A 15,678-nucleotide genomic window follows, 5' to 3' on the forward strand; every position below is an offset into this window, starting at 1 on the left:
TACATGCTTTGTAAGTAGGAAAACCTGCAAAATCGGCAGTGTATCAAATACTTGTTCTCCCCACTGTATATAACATACAGATCAAATTATGTTAACAGTAACTACCTAGGAACAAGCTCAGTAGCTTGTCTGTCTGGGATAAACACTTAGGTCTCTACTACCTACTATAGCTGATTTGTGCCAGCATTTGAGAATGTATAAAGGAATTTGCTCATGATTACAATCTGTAGGCCTATCAGGGTGTCAGTCAGACTGCCAATACCTGTGTTTCTGTCTATTTCTTGTTTCTGCATCTTTTACAATCAATACAGTCTATCACAGTGCCATCCATTTTGTCACCAAAGCCCATACACTACCCACCACTGCAAGCTGTATGCTCTCGTTTGCTGGCGGTTCATATTCGTCGCGCAAACCCACTGGCTCCAGGTCATCTATAAGTCGTTGCTAGGTAAAGCCCCGCCTTATCTCAGCTCACTGGTCACCATAGCAGCACCCACCCGTAGCACGCGCTCCAGCAGATATATCTCACTGGTCATGCCCAAAGCCAATTTCCTAAGTTTGGCCGCCTTCCAGTTTTCTCTGCCAATGACTAGAACGAACTGCAAAAATCACTGAAGCCGGAGACTCATATCTCCCTCACTAACTTTAAGCACCAGCTGTCAGAGCAGCTCACAGATCACTGCACCTGTAGCATAGCCCATCTGTAAATAGCCCATCTAACTACCTCATCCCCCATACTGTTATTTATGTGTATTTATGTTTGCTTCTTTGCCACCCAGTATCTCTACTTGCACACTCATCTTCTGCACATCTATCACTCCAGTGTTTAATTGCTATATTGTAATTATTTTGCCACTATGGCCTATTTATTGCCTTACCTCCCTTATCCTATCTCATTTGCACACACTGTATATATACTTATTCTATTTATTATTTACTGCATGTTTGTTTGTCCATGTGTAACTCTGTGTTGTTGTTTATGTCGCACTGCTTTTGCTTTATCTTGGCCAGGTCGCAGTTGTAAATGAGAACTTGTTCTCAACTGGCTATTAAATAAAGGTGAAATAAAAAAATTAAATACAACTGAGTAGTCTCAGTTGTCTAAGTAACAATCCTCTATCTTAGGAATGAATGAGATGATGTCACTCAGTTCGTTCAGGCTCTCCTGTAGCTGTTCAGCTGTCTGTCTGATCGTCTGGATGAACTTCATGGTCTCTGACTTGACCTCAGCCTTTGGTTCTTCACATGCAGGGTTCAGCTCAGTGGTGGAGTCTGTGTCCATCACTACTAACTTACTGGTATCACCCAGCTGTTCACCTTTGCCTGTCGGATGTTGTGGATCTCTTTGGCATCCATGGCGATGAAGAAGATATCAACCGCTACAAAAAAAGCGGAAAATATTCCTGTGGCCACTTCTGCCACACGAACTTCCCTGCCAGTTTGGGCTGCCACATTGCCAATGGTGGCCACCCGGAGGTATGCACCCCAGGCCCCTCCCAAACCTCGCCCCAGCATTTACCCCAGCATTTGCGTTGAAATGGTAATTTCCTATGTTAAAAGAGCCACTTGGCCTGTGTCTCCAAACCCTCAATGATGTCTTGTAGAGATGTCACCACAGAGTTCATCTTCTCCTGGAACTCCTTGATGATGTTCTTCATGGCTAGGCGGTTGGTGGACTGATTGACCATGTTGGTGATGTTTGATACTCCGGCTGTGGCTCCACCAACGACAGCCACCCCAACACCAACCCCAGTGACGATCAGGGAGGCGCCCAGAGTGAAGGGAGCCAGGATGAGCCCCACTATAGAGGTGATTCCTCCAGCTGCCCCAATAACACCTCCCGTCAGACTGCCTATGGTGGTTCCTTTGTGCATACTCTCCAAGCCGTCTGCCAGAGTTCTCAACTTGTCCAAGGTGATCTGGAGTTCCTCCACAGTTCTCACTGTATAGAACATTTATTTATACAGATAATTTGATTGAATTAATGAACTTATGGATTAATTAATCAATGAACAAACAAATTATATGAATTGATCATATGATCTTGTATAACAAACCTTTTTTGTGAGGAAACTGATAATGAAGGGTTTGCCATGATGTCACCAGCTGAAGGCCTAATGGTCGGGTCTTGTTGGAAGATGTCACACAGGAGGTCGCGGAGCTCAGATGAGAAGCTCTCTGGTGGAGATGGGTAAGAACCTCCCAATATTTGGGGGATGAACTTGATTATGCTTGCTGCAGCGAATTGTCAAGAAAGACTGGTTAATATTACACCACATTTTGCATTATCAGGAGGCAAACATGGAGATAGAAGTGTTACTTACTGCACACTGAAGCATGCACAACTCACACAGCACACATCCCAAGGACCAAATATCACTGAAAAGGAAACAAAGTACATTGATAAATCATTATCAATCGTAATTTCACATTGAAGGCAAATGTCTAACACTATTAGAAATTGAGTCTTCGCTTCCGTCAACCATATGACGTCACAGGATGGAAGTTCCCCTTTAATATATTTTTGTTTGAATTGAATTTACCTTTTGGTTTCATGAAGTCCCCCTGTCAGAATCTCTGGGCCTAAATAAGCCACTGCTCCATCCTCTGAAGAACCGGTAGCCCTGGCAGGAAAGAAACACATTAGTACACAGTCATCATACAGGATGTAACTCTATTAAGCATTAAAATACATTTTTACCAGTTTATTATTATCAAAAAAGTACCATGCTTTTCATTGACTCTTCCGAAATGTCCCAAACAAAGTGTCCCAAATTTTGTGAGGAATATATTCAGTGTAGAAAAAATATATATGTTTAGTTGAGTGAGAGAAACAAGAAATGAACTATTTATATCACATCAAATAACAGTTAATTGTCCCACCTAAAGGCTATATTCTGTAAAACTTTAATTAAAGGCCCACTGCAGTCAAAAAATTTATTTCCCGTGTTTTATATATATTTCCACACTATGACATTGGAATAATCCTGTGAAATTATGAGAATGCCGTTTTTGTGTAAGAGCTGTTTGAAAAGACTGCCTGAAATTTCAGCCTGTTTTGGTGGGATGGAGTTTTGGCCTGTCTGGTGACATCATAGACCAATAAGAAAGAGTTCCAAACCTCTCTGCCAATAACAGTTAGTTTTCAGTTTCCCCCTGCTCACTCAGACCACTTCCAGATAGTACTAGCACCATTCTTGCTTGAGAAATAGCTTTTTGCTTAGAAGCAATTTGTTTCTTTTTGATAATTTAAATTGAAACTATTAAGCACCTTACTGGGATGGTTTATCTAGAAATTATTTGATATTGAGACAAAAATGGCTACATTGGACCATTAATTAACACTTATTTTTTCAAGAAGACAATATGTACAACATTTAAATAAATCTGCCAGTTCATTATTATTTCTCAAACCTTTCCTCAGTGACCCCCAGACGTTTCATAATGCAGTTCTGGATTAGATCAAAACATGGAATGGCTGGGGGTCCCTGAGGAGAGGGTTGAAAACCACTTAGCAGACCAGTGTGTACCTGTGGTCTCAGGTCTCTGTGAAGAAGGCCCTGGTCGTGTACATGCTTCAGGGCCATGCAGATCTCAACAAGCCAGTCCAAGACGTGGGAAGAATTCCAGTGCATAATTTATGTTTAGCCTGAAACAAAATAGTTTTGATGCAGTCATGAATATAAATAGCTTCGTTCCAGGCTGACTACATTGCAGACGCCTGCCAGATCTCACAACGCCTGGAGAGGTGAACATATCAGCTAAGATATGATACAGCAATCTGATGCCCAACTGTACAGTCGATGACTTGGCATGCAACCATTGGTTGATTCAATGCAACTTCTGCAATGTAGTCGGGCCTGGAACGCAACCAATAGGTTATTTGTTCAGAAACCTGTTCCTCCAAGAATGGGTTCCCTGTCTCCTTCCCATCTTTGATCTTCTGTGCGAGATTTCCGCCCTCACAATGGTCCATCACTACATAGTAACTTTTATCATCTGTAAAAATGAATAGTTTATGATATTGTGAGATGTATTATTATAGCATAATAAATTAAATGTTTTTATGTTTATACTGTGGTAACTTGCAAACATATTGGGATGATGTTCCAGACACATATTAAACCTAGTCCTGGACTAATAAGCATTCTCAATGGAGTTTAAATCTGTGTCCGGAAACCACCCCTAACATCTCCTCTCTAAACTGAAAAATAATAAATACAAATATTTATTCTCAAGGACACTATGTTTTTTCTCCATCTTTGGTTTTCACTATGGTGTCATTGGCAACTCAAATGTCATATATGTATATCTCCAATGTCAAATATTTTAATCTACAGTACTATTGTAATCATAAATAAAGAGTTGATATGTGTCATGTTCAATACCTATTTTGTAATTATAGACATTGTGCCCATTAGAAAATGTATTTTCGGAATGCAGTCTACATACTGTATACGTTATATTGTTCATGAAACGCAGGACTTCTCTTTTTGAATGTGTATAAGCTTAACTTAGCTTGCCTGTCTTCCAGTAAATATGATCTCCACTCGTATGAGCCAGAGTGCCACACACAAGGGCACCTACTTACTTCGTGTTAGATAAACACCCATGTCCATTTCAGCTGAGAGAGTGGCAATAGCGGAGAAAGTTACAGGGCCACGTCAGCTTGAGATAATGTGTCCGGAGCGCTACAGGTATGAAGAAAATTATAACTCCACCGTTGCTCTTATATGGGGGAATCATCGATTAAAAATAACAGTGGGAAATAGTTTGAAGAATCCACGGTCCAGGCACTCGTGGGTTTAAAGTTGAAAATGTTGAAAACAGCTTTATTTACTGGGCTTATAGCATATAAAAAAATGTGGCGTGTTTCAGCATAATAAGGAATGTACTGGTGGGAGGAAAGTGGTGGAAACTCCCTTCAGCCAATCTTGCTCCAATCCAATTATTTTAAATGCACGAGGGAAAGTAAAGCGCACTCTTCTGGAAAAGGGAAGAGAATCAGAAACGCAGCTATCGAAGGTAGACAAACAATTCAATAGCCACCTGTGCTAAGGTGTGGTCACAGAAAGTTTAGGTTATTCCAGGTCACCACTACAGGTAGCTACTGGGTTACAATCACATCAACAATGGAGAAAAACAATCAAAACAATCAAATCTAATTTTATTTGTCACATACACGTGTTTAGCAGATGTTACTGCTGGTGTAGCAAAATGCTTGTGTTTCTGGCTCTAACAGTGCAGTAATGTCTAACAGTAATATCTAACAATTTCACAACAATACACACAGATCTAAAGTAAAGGAATGGAATGAAGAATATATAAATATTTCGGCGAGTAATGTCTGAGCGGCATAGACAAAGATACAGTAGAATAGGATAGAATACAGTATATACATATGAGATGAGTAATGCAAAATATGTCAACATTATTAAAGAGAGCACTGTTCCATTATTAAAGGGCAGCAGCCTCTAATGTGCTAGTGATGGCTATTTAATAGTAATTAACAGTCTGATGGCCTTGAGATAAAAGCTGTTTTTCAGTCTCTCGATCCCAGCTTTGATGCACCTGTAATGACCTCGCCTTCTGGATGACAGCTGGGTGAAGAGGCAGTGGTTGTTGTGCTTGATTGTCTTGATTGTCTGACATCGGGTGCTGAAGGTGTCCTGGAGGGCAGGTAGTTTGCTCCCGGTGATGCGTTGGGCAGATCGTACCACCCTCTGCATTGGTGAGAGATTCCGTACCAGGCGGTGATACAGCCCGAGAGGATGCTCTCAATTGTGCACCTATAAAAGTTTGTCAGGGTTTAAGGTGCCAAGCCAAATTTCTTCAGCCTCCTGAGGGAATTTTAGAACAACAAAAAGTGATGGCTGTGTTTCGTGAAGGCTTACCCTGGCGTGACGCGTTGATAACCGTGTAAATCTCTCTCTGACAAGGTGACTGTATGCAAATACTAGTTGCAGTATTCAAATCTCCCAACTGCATTGCTGTCTATTAGATACAGTGGAGGCTGCTGAGAGGAGAACGGCTCATAATACTGGCCAGAACGGAGCAATTGGAATGGCATCAAACACCTGGAAATCATGTGTTTGAGGTATTTGATACCATTCCACTATTTCTGCTCCGGTCATTACCATGAGCCTGTTATCCCCAATTAAGGTGCCACCAACCTCTTGTGATTAGATACAGTTAAAAGATGGGCAGTTGGCTATTTTGCATAAGCAAATTGGGACCAATAGGCAGTTAACACTGAGATATATGTTTAATAAAGAGATCCAGACTATGAATGTAAGTTTTCATACATTTACGTGATATAAAAACAATGTCATTGTATATAAAGCATCATAAAATGTGTGGTTTGCATCACTTAACGCCTGATGTTGCATATACACAACGTGAATTTTTAGTGGCTATACTTAGCCAAAAATGAATGTTTTTCTTTGAAATTTTACTCAGGCATCTCTGGACATCTAATGAGCATTTTGCATGCATTGGATTTCAGAAAAGCAGAACTGCTGTGTTGACAAGCTGCAGAGGCATGCCATTTGGAGTGACAATGTCCAGTTTGGTATTTACAAAGATCCGCCACCAGATGGTGGCAAAAGTGTTTATTAAGATTTAATCTAGAAGAGAGTGATGTTATTTTATGTTTTGATGGTTTACAGACACGTTAGCAGGTGTTTAAAGACCCTGTTACGTGTATGTAACATCAGGCGTTAAAAGCATAAGTGCCTCAGTCAAGGGCACATCAACAAGAGTATTCACCTTGTCGGCTTAGGTATTCATACAAGCGGCTTTTCTGTTCCTGCCCCAATGCTCAAACTGCTAGGGTACCTGCCAGCATATTCACTGTCTTCATCAAATCAAATTTTATTTGTCACATACACATGGTTAGCAGATGTTAATGTGAGTGTAGCGAAATGCTTGTGCTTCTAGTTCCGACAATGCAGTAATAACCAACGAGTAATCTAACCTAACAATTTCACAACAACTACCGTATACACACAAGTGTAAAGGGATGAAGAATATGTACATAAAGATATATGAATGACTGATGAACGGCATAAGCAAGATGCAGTAGATGGTCTCGAGTACAGTATATACATATGAGATGAGTAATGTAGGGTATGTAAACATATAAAGGTGGCATTGTTTAAAGTGGCTAGTGATACATGTATTACATCAAGATGGCAAGATGCAGTAGATGGTATAGAGTACAGTATATACATATGAGATGAGTAATGTAGGGTATGTAAACATTATATGAAGTGGCATTGTTTAAAGTGGCGCCTTCTTCACCACGCTGTCTGTGTGGGTGGACCAATTCAGTTTGTCCGTGATGTGTACGCCGAGAAACTTAAAACTTACTACCCTCTCCACTACTGTCCCGTCGACTGTGATAGGGGGGTGCTCCCTCTGCTGTTTCCTGAAGTCCACGATCATCTCCTTTGTTTGTTGACGTTGAGTGTGAGGTTATTTTCCTGACACCACACTCCAAGAGTCCTCACCTCCTCCCTGTAGGCCGTCTCGTCGTCGTTGGTAATCAAGCCTACCACTGTAGTGTCGTCTGTAACTTGATGATTGAGTTGGAGGCGTGCATGGCCACGCAGTCGTGGGTGAACAGGGAGTACAGGAGAGGGCTCAGAACGCACCCTTGTGGGGCCCAGTGTTGAGGATCAGCGGGGTGGAATGTGTATGCCTCCCTACCCTGACGGGGCGGACCGTCAGGAAGTCAGTACCCAGTTGCACAGGGCGGGGTCGAGACCCAGGGTCTCGAGCTTGATGACGAGTTTGGAGGGTACTATGGTGTTAAATGCTGAGCTGTAGTCGATGAACTGCACTCTCAGAACCTGTCTTACCCAGAACCTGTCTTTCATCGTTAAGACATTGCTTGTACAACTCAGCTATGATAACTAGGTGGTACAGATCAAAATCTATATTACAGACACCTACTACTCTAGTTCACAGACATCTATGCACACACACACACACACAAACTGTTACAATAGGTTATGTTTATACATGTATGCATAAGATAAAATAAATCATTAACATGCTATATCTTTCAATAAGTCACATATTTGACTCGAACTCCAGTGGCTGGAGATATTGTCTCAGAGGTTGAAACCCTCAGACAGATTAGTCATCCCACATTGTAAACTACAAAAACTCATTTCTAGGTAACTACATTTTTACTTTGTATTTTATTTGTCTCTATATGTGTTTTCATTTGTTTCAGACACAGTGTATTGGAATTACAAGGTAATACAGTATCAGCAACTTCAACAAATGAACTACTACATGTTTATTTGTTTCACAAATAGTATTCTCAAGTAGTATTCACAAACAAAATAGTAATACATTTTCACAGAGGATACTGTTACTGTATAGTGACAGACCATTGTGCGAAGGGAAATCTCTCTCAGAATATACAAGGCAGAGGACAAAGTCTACAGAAGAGTACTCTGAGAAGTAATACCTAGAAAATGCCACACCACAACTGTTTTAATTTAGGCAAAGCCTACTTTACTTTGATACCTTCACAGATAATGGACTGTTTTGTCTAGATCTGCATGTGTCACTCCTGCTCCCGCTCCCATCTCTGGCACTCGAGGGCGCAGGCTGCCTGTCATTACGTGCATCAGGCCTCATTGGACTCACCTGGACTCCTTCACGTTTTGATTGCCTTCGCTATATCTGTCTGTTCCTCTGTTTCATTCCTGTGTCAGCATTAAGGTCATTGTTTTTTCAGGGGTTTTCCAGACGCTTTCCTGTCCTGTTTCATGTCATCTTATGAATTAAATGTTCACTCCCTTACTTGCTTCTCGTCTCCAAGCGTCTGTCCTTAAAGAATGCTGACACCACAATTTGTGTTACGCGAGGCGGAGCAGGTGAGCCCAAATGCAGTCTCAGGAAACAAGGGTAGGTAACCAATGTATTTTATTGAAAAGCGGGAGAGGAGACGGGGTGCAGTCCAGGGAAATCTCGGGCAGATAGTGGGGTATCCGGACTGAGGCTGAGGCTGGGGGCAAGGAGATTAGGAACCGGGTAAGCAGGTCTGGAGCGGAATCCAATTGAAACAGTAGAGCGGGGATCCAGGGAAAGGATGCAGGACTTAGGAGACAACAGACTGGAGACAGGTACCAGAGTCAGAGCGGACTGTAGGCGAAGAGAAAAGGCTAGGGAAAACAGGCACAACAGGATAACAAAATGTATGCAGGAACAAACAGCAGACTGACTAAGTAGAGGCTACGATCTGGCAGAGTGGAAATGGCAGGGCTGAGTATTATGGAACAGATTGCAGCTGGTAGGAATCTGCTCTGATTCCAGCACACCTGTCTCCAATCACACAAATCGCATACACAGAGAGAGAGAGAGAGAGCAGAGAGAGGGAGAGAAGCACTGGGTGAGTGGTGGCAGGTTAGGGAGGTCAGGAAGAGAGGGTGGAGGGGCGTGGCAGGAGCAGATGCAGCAATTTGAAGCATCAGGTAATTTTAGTTTTGTTTTGTTGGTGACATCGGGTCCGGTGCCGCCGCCGATGGAACCGGGGGTGCCTCAGCTGGCTCTTGGGGCCTCCATGCCTTAATGGCTCAAGAGGTTTCCTTTGCTCGGTTGGCTAGGCAGGCTCCCACCCGCGTCACGCCGCAGCCGGCTCGTCAGGCTCCCACGCCTCGTCTGGCTCGTTGGGCTTTCAAAGCCTCGGCTGGATTGTCGGGCTCCACACCTCAGCGGTTCGTCGGGCTCCCACCCACGTCATGCCTCGTCCGGCTCCCCACCCCACATCATTCCGTCGTCCGGCTTGCGGGCTCCCACGCCTCGGTCACGCTCGGCCGCTCATCGGGCTCCCACCCATGTCACGCCTCAGCCGGCTCGTCAGGCCCCCACGCCTCGTCCTGCTCATTGGGCTTTCAAGGCCTCGGCTGGCTCGTCGGGCTCCCACGTCATGCCTCGTCCGCCTCCCACATTCAATTTCAGTTCCTCGGTCGTGGCTTGTCAGGCTCCCACGCCTCGTTCATTGCCTTGGCCGGGCTCGTCGTGGCTCCCACGCCCTCGGCCGTCTTGTCAGGCACCCACGCCTCGGTTCATGCCTCGGCGGCTTGTCGGCGCTCCCGCGCCTCGGCAGCCTCGGGCCAGCTTCGTCGGGCTCCCACGCCTTGATGCCGTCGTGACTAAGAACAGCCCTTAGCTGTGTGGTATATTCGCCATATACCAACATATACCCACATGATTACCACATATACCACTTATTGCTGAAGTATAGTAACACTCGTTGTAAAAAATAGCTAAATAATGGCTACTCTCAGGAAAGCATTAACCTGTCTAGCGGAACCCCCCCACCATTCCACTTGAAAAGGGCAGCGCGCGAAATTCAAAAAAATATTTTTTGGAAAATATTTAACTTTCACAATTAACAAGTCCAATACAGAAGAAAATGAAAGGAATAAAACATCTTGTGAATCCAGCCAACATGTCCGATTTTTTAAATGTGTTTACATGCGAAAACACCACGTATATTTTGTTAGCTCACCACCAAATACAAAAAAAACACAGACAGTCTGCACAGCACAGCGTTAGCTTGCACAAAACACCCCCAAATAGAGTATAGAATTAGTTCACTACAAGAAACAACTTCATCAGATGACAGTTCTTATAACATGGTATACAATAGAATCTATGGTTATTGTTCGAAAAATGCGCAGTATTTCACGGGATAAATCATAGTTTTTTACATTGCAGCTAGAATTAACGTAAAGAGGAGCAACGTGAAATACCTAAATACTCATCATAAAACCTTTTACGAAAAATACATTGCGTGTTTACAGCAAATGAAAGACAAACATCTTGTGAAGCCAGCCAATATTTAAATTTTTTTAAGTGTTTTTACACGAAAACACAATTATTAGCATTATATTAGCTTACTACAATAGCCAACCCACACAACGCATTTCATTCACCGCAAAAGGAGCGATCGCAAAAAAACCAGGCAAAAGATATACATTTATTTCACTAACCTTGAACAAACTTCATCAGATGACAGTCCTATTAACATCATATTGACACAATACATATATGTTTTGTTCGAAAATATGTGCATAATTAGCGGTACAAATCGTGGTTTTTACAATGTTGGAATAGTAGTCAAAATGCCACAAAATGTCGGAGAAATCATTGGACAGTCACCTAAATCTAATCAAATAACTTCATCATAAACTTGGACTAAAAAACTACATGTTGACAGGCAAATGAAAGATACACTTAGTTCTTAATGCAACCCGCTGTGTTGTTAGGATTTTTTTTAATAACTTTAGTACGACATACAGCCTTACGTTATAGCGAGACAGCCCCAAAATAAGCGAAAATATGACTAAACATTTTTCAACAGAAATACAAAAACATTTCATAAATGGTTCTACTACTTTTGCCATGAGCTTCCATCAGAATGTTGTACAAGGGGTCCTTTGTCCAGAATTAATCGTTGTCCTTGGTTGGTAGAATGTTCCTTCTTCTCCTGTCGAATTAGCAACCAAAGCTAAAGCCATGTGGCGCAAACGTGGCCCAACTTCACATGACGCAAAGAAAAGAAAATTCCGAAAAATCGCAAATAAACGTTCAATTAAAACTGATATAACTCGGTTTAAAATTAACACTTTATGATGTGTTATCACATATATCAAATAAAATCAGAGCCGAGATATCTAACGTTCTATAACGAAAGCTTTTCAGAGCGCCAATCTGGGGTTCCTTCTCAAGCCTTCCAAGACAATGAAAATTCCATACACGTGCATTGCCAAAAAGCCTCGTGTTCGGCCTCAGATCAAGGAACACCCCCATTCCACCTCTCACTGCCTGTTGACATCAGTGAAGGCGTAGCAGTGCATGTAGATCCCATAGATTTCAGGCAAAGTAATAGGAAAAGGCCCTGGAACAGAGCCTGAATTTCAGGGATTTTTTCAACTTCCTAACAGGAAAGTTTGCTGCAAAATTGAGTTCTGTTTTTACTCACAGGATAGAATTCAACAGGTTTTAGGAAACTAGAAGAGTGTTTTCTATCCAATAGTAAATAATAATATGCATATTGTACAAGCAGAATTGAGTACGAGCGCCGTGTTTTAATAGATGGGCCACAGATTTTTGAAGTGAAAAAGAGCGGCCCCCTATCCCAAAAGAAGTTTAAAACTGGTAAGAAGGAGAGTATAAACAAGGTTGTTCACTATCGCGAATATCTATTTATTATGGCCATCAAAATGTTAGCTATTAAAATTATATCTTAACAATAATATGCAAGGGGCTTAAAATAAAGGTTTCATTTGTGGGCTGATGAATTCATGTTTTTCTTTAAAATACACAATTTTGATATCCCTCCCAGCATTCATAGATGATCTAGATAATCTGTTCTAACCTCTCTGGATTTACAAGCAAATGATGATAATGTACTTAATATTATGATTGGATCACAAAAAATACAGCTTTTACAGACTTACGCATTGTAGCTTTTTACCAATAAAATGGTCTGCGCCGTGAAGTGGACATTTACCTCAGTATTCATTCCCAAAGAAGAAAGATCTCACTACAATACATTTCAATAGAAAGTTGGCAAAATAGATCAAATCAAATCAAGTTTATTTTTATATAGCCCTTCATACATCAGCTAATATCTCGAAGTGCGTGTACAGAAACCCAGCCTAAAAACCCAAACATGCAAGCAATGCAGGTGTAGAAGCCGGTGGCTAGGAAAAAAATCCCTAGAAAAGGCCAAAACCTAGGAAGAAACCTAGAGAGGAAACCAGGCTATGAGGGGTGGCCAGTCCTCTTCTGGCTGTGCCGGGTGGAGATTATAACAGCAGAACATGGCAAGAATGTTCAAAAATGTTCAGTTAAATGACAAGCGGTCAAATAATAATCAGGACTTAAATGTCAGTTGGCTTTTCAAGCCGATCATTAACAGTTGAAAGCAGCAGGTCTGGACAGGTAAGGGTTCCATAACCCCGCAAGGCCAGAACAGTTTGAAAACTGGAACAGCAGGCCAAGGCCAGTGGACTGGGGACAGCAAGGAGTCATCATGCCCTGGTAGTCCTGGGACGTATGGGTTCCTAGGCTCAGGTTCTCCGAGGAGAGAGGAAAGAAAGAGAAGGAGAGGAATTAGCAGAGAGCATACTTAAATTCACACAGGACACTGGATAATACAGGAAAGTACTCCAGATATAACCAACTGGACCCTAGCCCCCCGGACAACATAAACTACTGCAGCATAAATACTGGAGGCTGAGACAGGAGGGGTCAGGAGACACTGTGGCCCCATCCGATTGATACCCCCGGACAGGGCCCAAAACAGGAAGGATATAACCCCACCCACTTTGCCAAAAGCACATCCCCGCAACACTAGAGCCGATATCGGCAACCACCAACTTACAATCCTGAGACAAGGCCGAGTATAAGCCCACAAAGAGTCTCCACCACAGCACAAACCAATGGGGGGCCCAAGATAAGATTTTTGCATACCATGGAAGGAAAAATACTTGTCTAGTTATGGTGGACAAATCCACCCTGAGTAAAAGCTCTTTAGTCATATCCCAGTTTACGTATTTAAAAAATGTTCAATTTTTATTCTGGAATGGCAAGCCAGACAGCAAGCCAGACAAAATTAAACGGCCTATTTATATAATGAATATGAATTCGGAGGGCACAAATTATGTTTAAAATGTAGACCTCTCACTTAAAAGACTTTCCTGTCATACAAAATGTATACTTAAATCTGCAACTGGGTTCTCTAGCAGATTAGTATGAATTGTCTCACCCCATGTTCAAAAATTCCCTTTTCCCTTTATTCAGATTACATCTGCACTTGTGGGTTCATTTGAAAATGAAAATAATCTCCAAAATATCATTATTTTTAAAAACAAACCAGTAGAAAGTTGGTTGCCCAATTTCCAGTTTTAATCCACAGGAAAAAGGACAGAACAAATATACAACAATACATGCGTTAAAACTCAAATATACTAATTGACGAAATAAAAATACAAATAATAATAAAAGCGTTAATCTTTTGTAAATAATATATAAATAGACTGGTGGAGTTATGTCACACATGCAGCAAAACAAAAAATATATGGGAAAATGGTCTGCTCTACTCAAAATTACAACCAACTAATTGCAAACAAGTTGAAAAGAGGGAGAAATTAAGGGAATTTGTCTGTCAGCCATGCATTAAAGACCAAAATGCGAAAGAAAAATTGTGCATGAAATAAAAAAGTATACAAGTTTCATTTAAGGACCAAAACATTTACAGTGTGCCATATTGATTGCAAAATAGTTGGAAGAATTTTGTGTACGATTCCATGGCACATGGTTACGGAACTGATACACAAAACAATGCTGGATTCAAAACTTAGAGCTTTTCAATTTAATTATTACACAAAATTCTTGCAACCAATAGAATGTTATATATATGGGGATACAACCATCCCACTCTGCAGATTTTGCTTAAAGAGACCCGAAACATTAGATCATTTGTTTTGGTACTGTCCATAATATGTAGCTTGTTTTTGGTTGCAGGTTCAGGAATGGCTGAAGAATTGCAACATTTACCTGGAGCTCTGAAAATAGCACCGTAGGTGATTTAAAAAGTCATAGTCAATCCATCAATAATATAATATTGATCTTTCATTTTCAATATGTAGAATCTATGAGAATAGAAAGGTTCAGCACTTTTGTGAACATCACAGCGCAGTTGAAAAAATTATGGCAAATCAAAAACTGGATGGTTTCAGAGATAGATGGGAGGGGTTGAGTGGAGCTGAAGGATGGGACTAAAAACAAACAGAAGATAACTACCGTAAAATATACTGTGTCCGTAAAATGTATAAAGTATGTAAAGCTGGAAGTAGAAGCCTAAGTGTTGTTGTCCTTAGTTTACTCCAATAAGGGAGGGATGGTAGGGTTAGAGAAAAATAATAAAGGAATACATTTTAAAAATTATTTGTATATTTTATATTTTTACTACAAAAATATGTGGAGGATGGAAATTATGCAGACAATTACGTTGATGGAAGACAGAATCTGCCTGCAATATTAAAGGTGATCTACCCATTACCCCCCCAATTTATAATAATAAACACACAGGCGTACAGAGGACAATAAAGCAGGAAAAACACAATTTGACAACAGTAAACAGCTCTTGTTCATCATTTGAACTTACTTCAGCCTAAAGGCATACAATAGGATTTCCTGTAAATCACATGACTGAATGCTTTGTTTAGTCCAAACGTCCTATAGTCTCTCCCAGCTGACACACCGGTTGATAGTTAATCCATTATTGCTTGACATGTAATGCGGATATGGGTGTGTTTGTTTGATCAAACACATAAGTAGAGGAGTCCTGCATATAAGACTGGACCTCCTATTCAAATCATAGGTAAAGTAAGACAGCAGCACAACCAGAAGACAGACAATATTCAAATCTTAGGTAAGGTAATCCGCAGCACAACATTCAGACAGACAAGCAAAGGTAAACCTGTGTTAATAACATATACACCTTACTGGTATGGTTGTATTATTGCCAAATCAATGTGTTTATACACTGAGTGTACAAAATATTAGGAACACTGCTCTTTTCCATGACATAGACTGACCAGGTAAATCCACGGTGAAATATGATCCTTGTTAATGTCACTTGTT

The 15,678-nt window shown here is 41.2% G+C and overlaps 2 long non-coding RNA genes and 1 pseudogene across 3 annotated transcripts in view; 2 read left to right on the plus strand and 1 right to left on the minus strand.

Moving 5' to 3' along the window:
* Positions 1-15,678, plus strand: part of LOC139024218 (uncharacterized) — a 22,632-nt gene that overhangs the window by 618 nt on the left and 6,336 nt on the right. The gene's annotated exons all lie outside the window — the stretch shown is intronic.
* Positions 1,074-7,880, minus strand: LOC112070018 (apolipoprotein L6-like; annotated as a pseudogene).
* The window catches only part of LOC112070013 (uncharacterized), a 4,330-nt gene continuing 4,036 nt past the window's right edge, over positions 15,385-15,678 (plus strand). The window contains exon 1 of one of the 2 annotated variants that reach the window (XR_011475505.1): positions 15,385-15,466. This is a non-coding gene — a long non-coding RNA (uncharacterized lncRNA). The other variant, XR_011475506.1, reaches the window with a different exon arrangement.

The sequence above is a fragment of the Salvelinus sp. IW2-2015 genome, unplaced genomic scaffold (assembly GCF_002910315.2).
Source record: "Salvelinus sp. IW2-2015 unplaced genomic scaffold, ASM291031v2 Un_scaffold1199, whole genome shotgun sequence".
NCBI lineage: Eukaryota > Metazoa > Chordata > Actinopteri > Salmoniformes > Salmonidae > Salvelinus > Salvelinus sp. IW2-2015.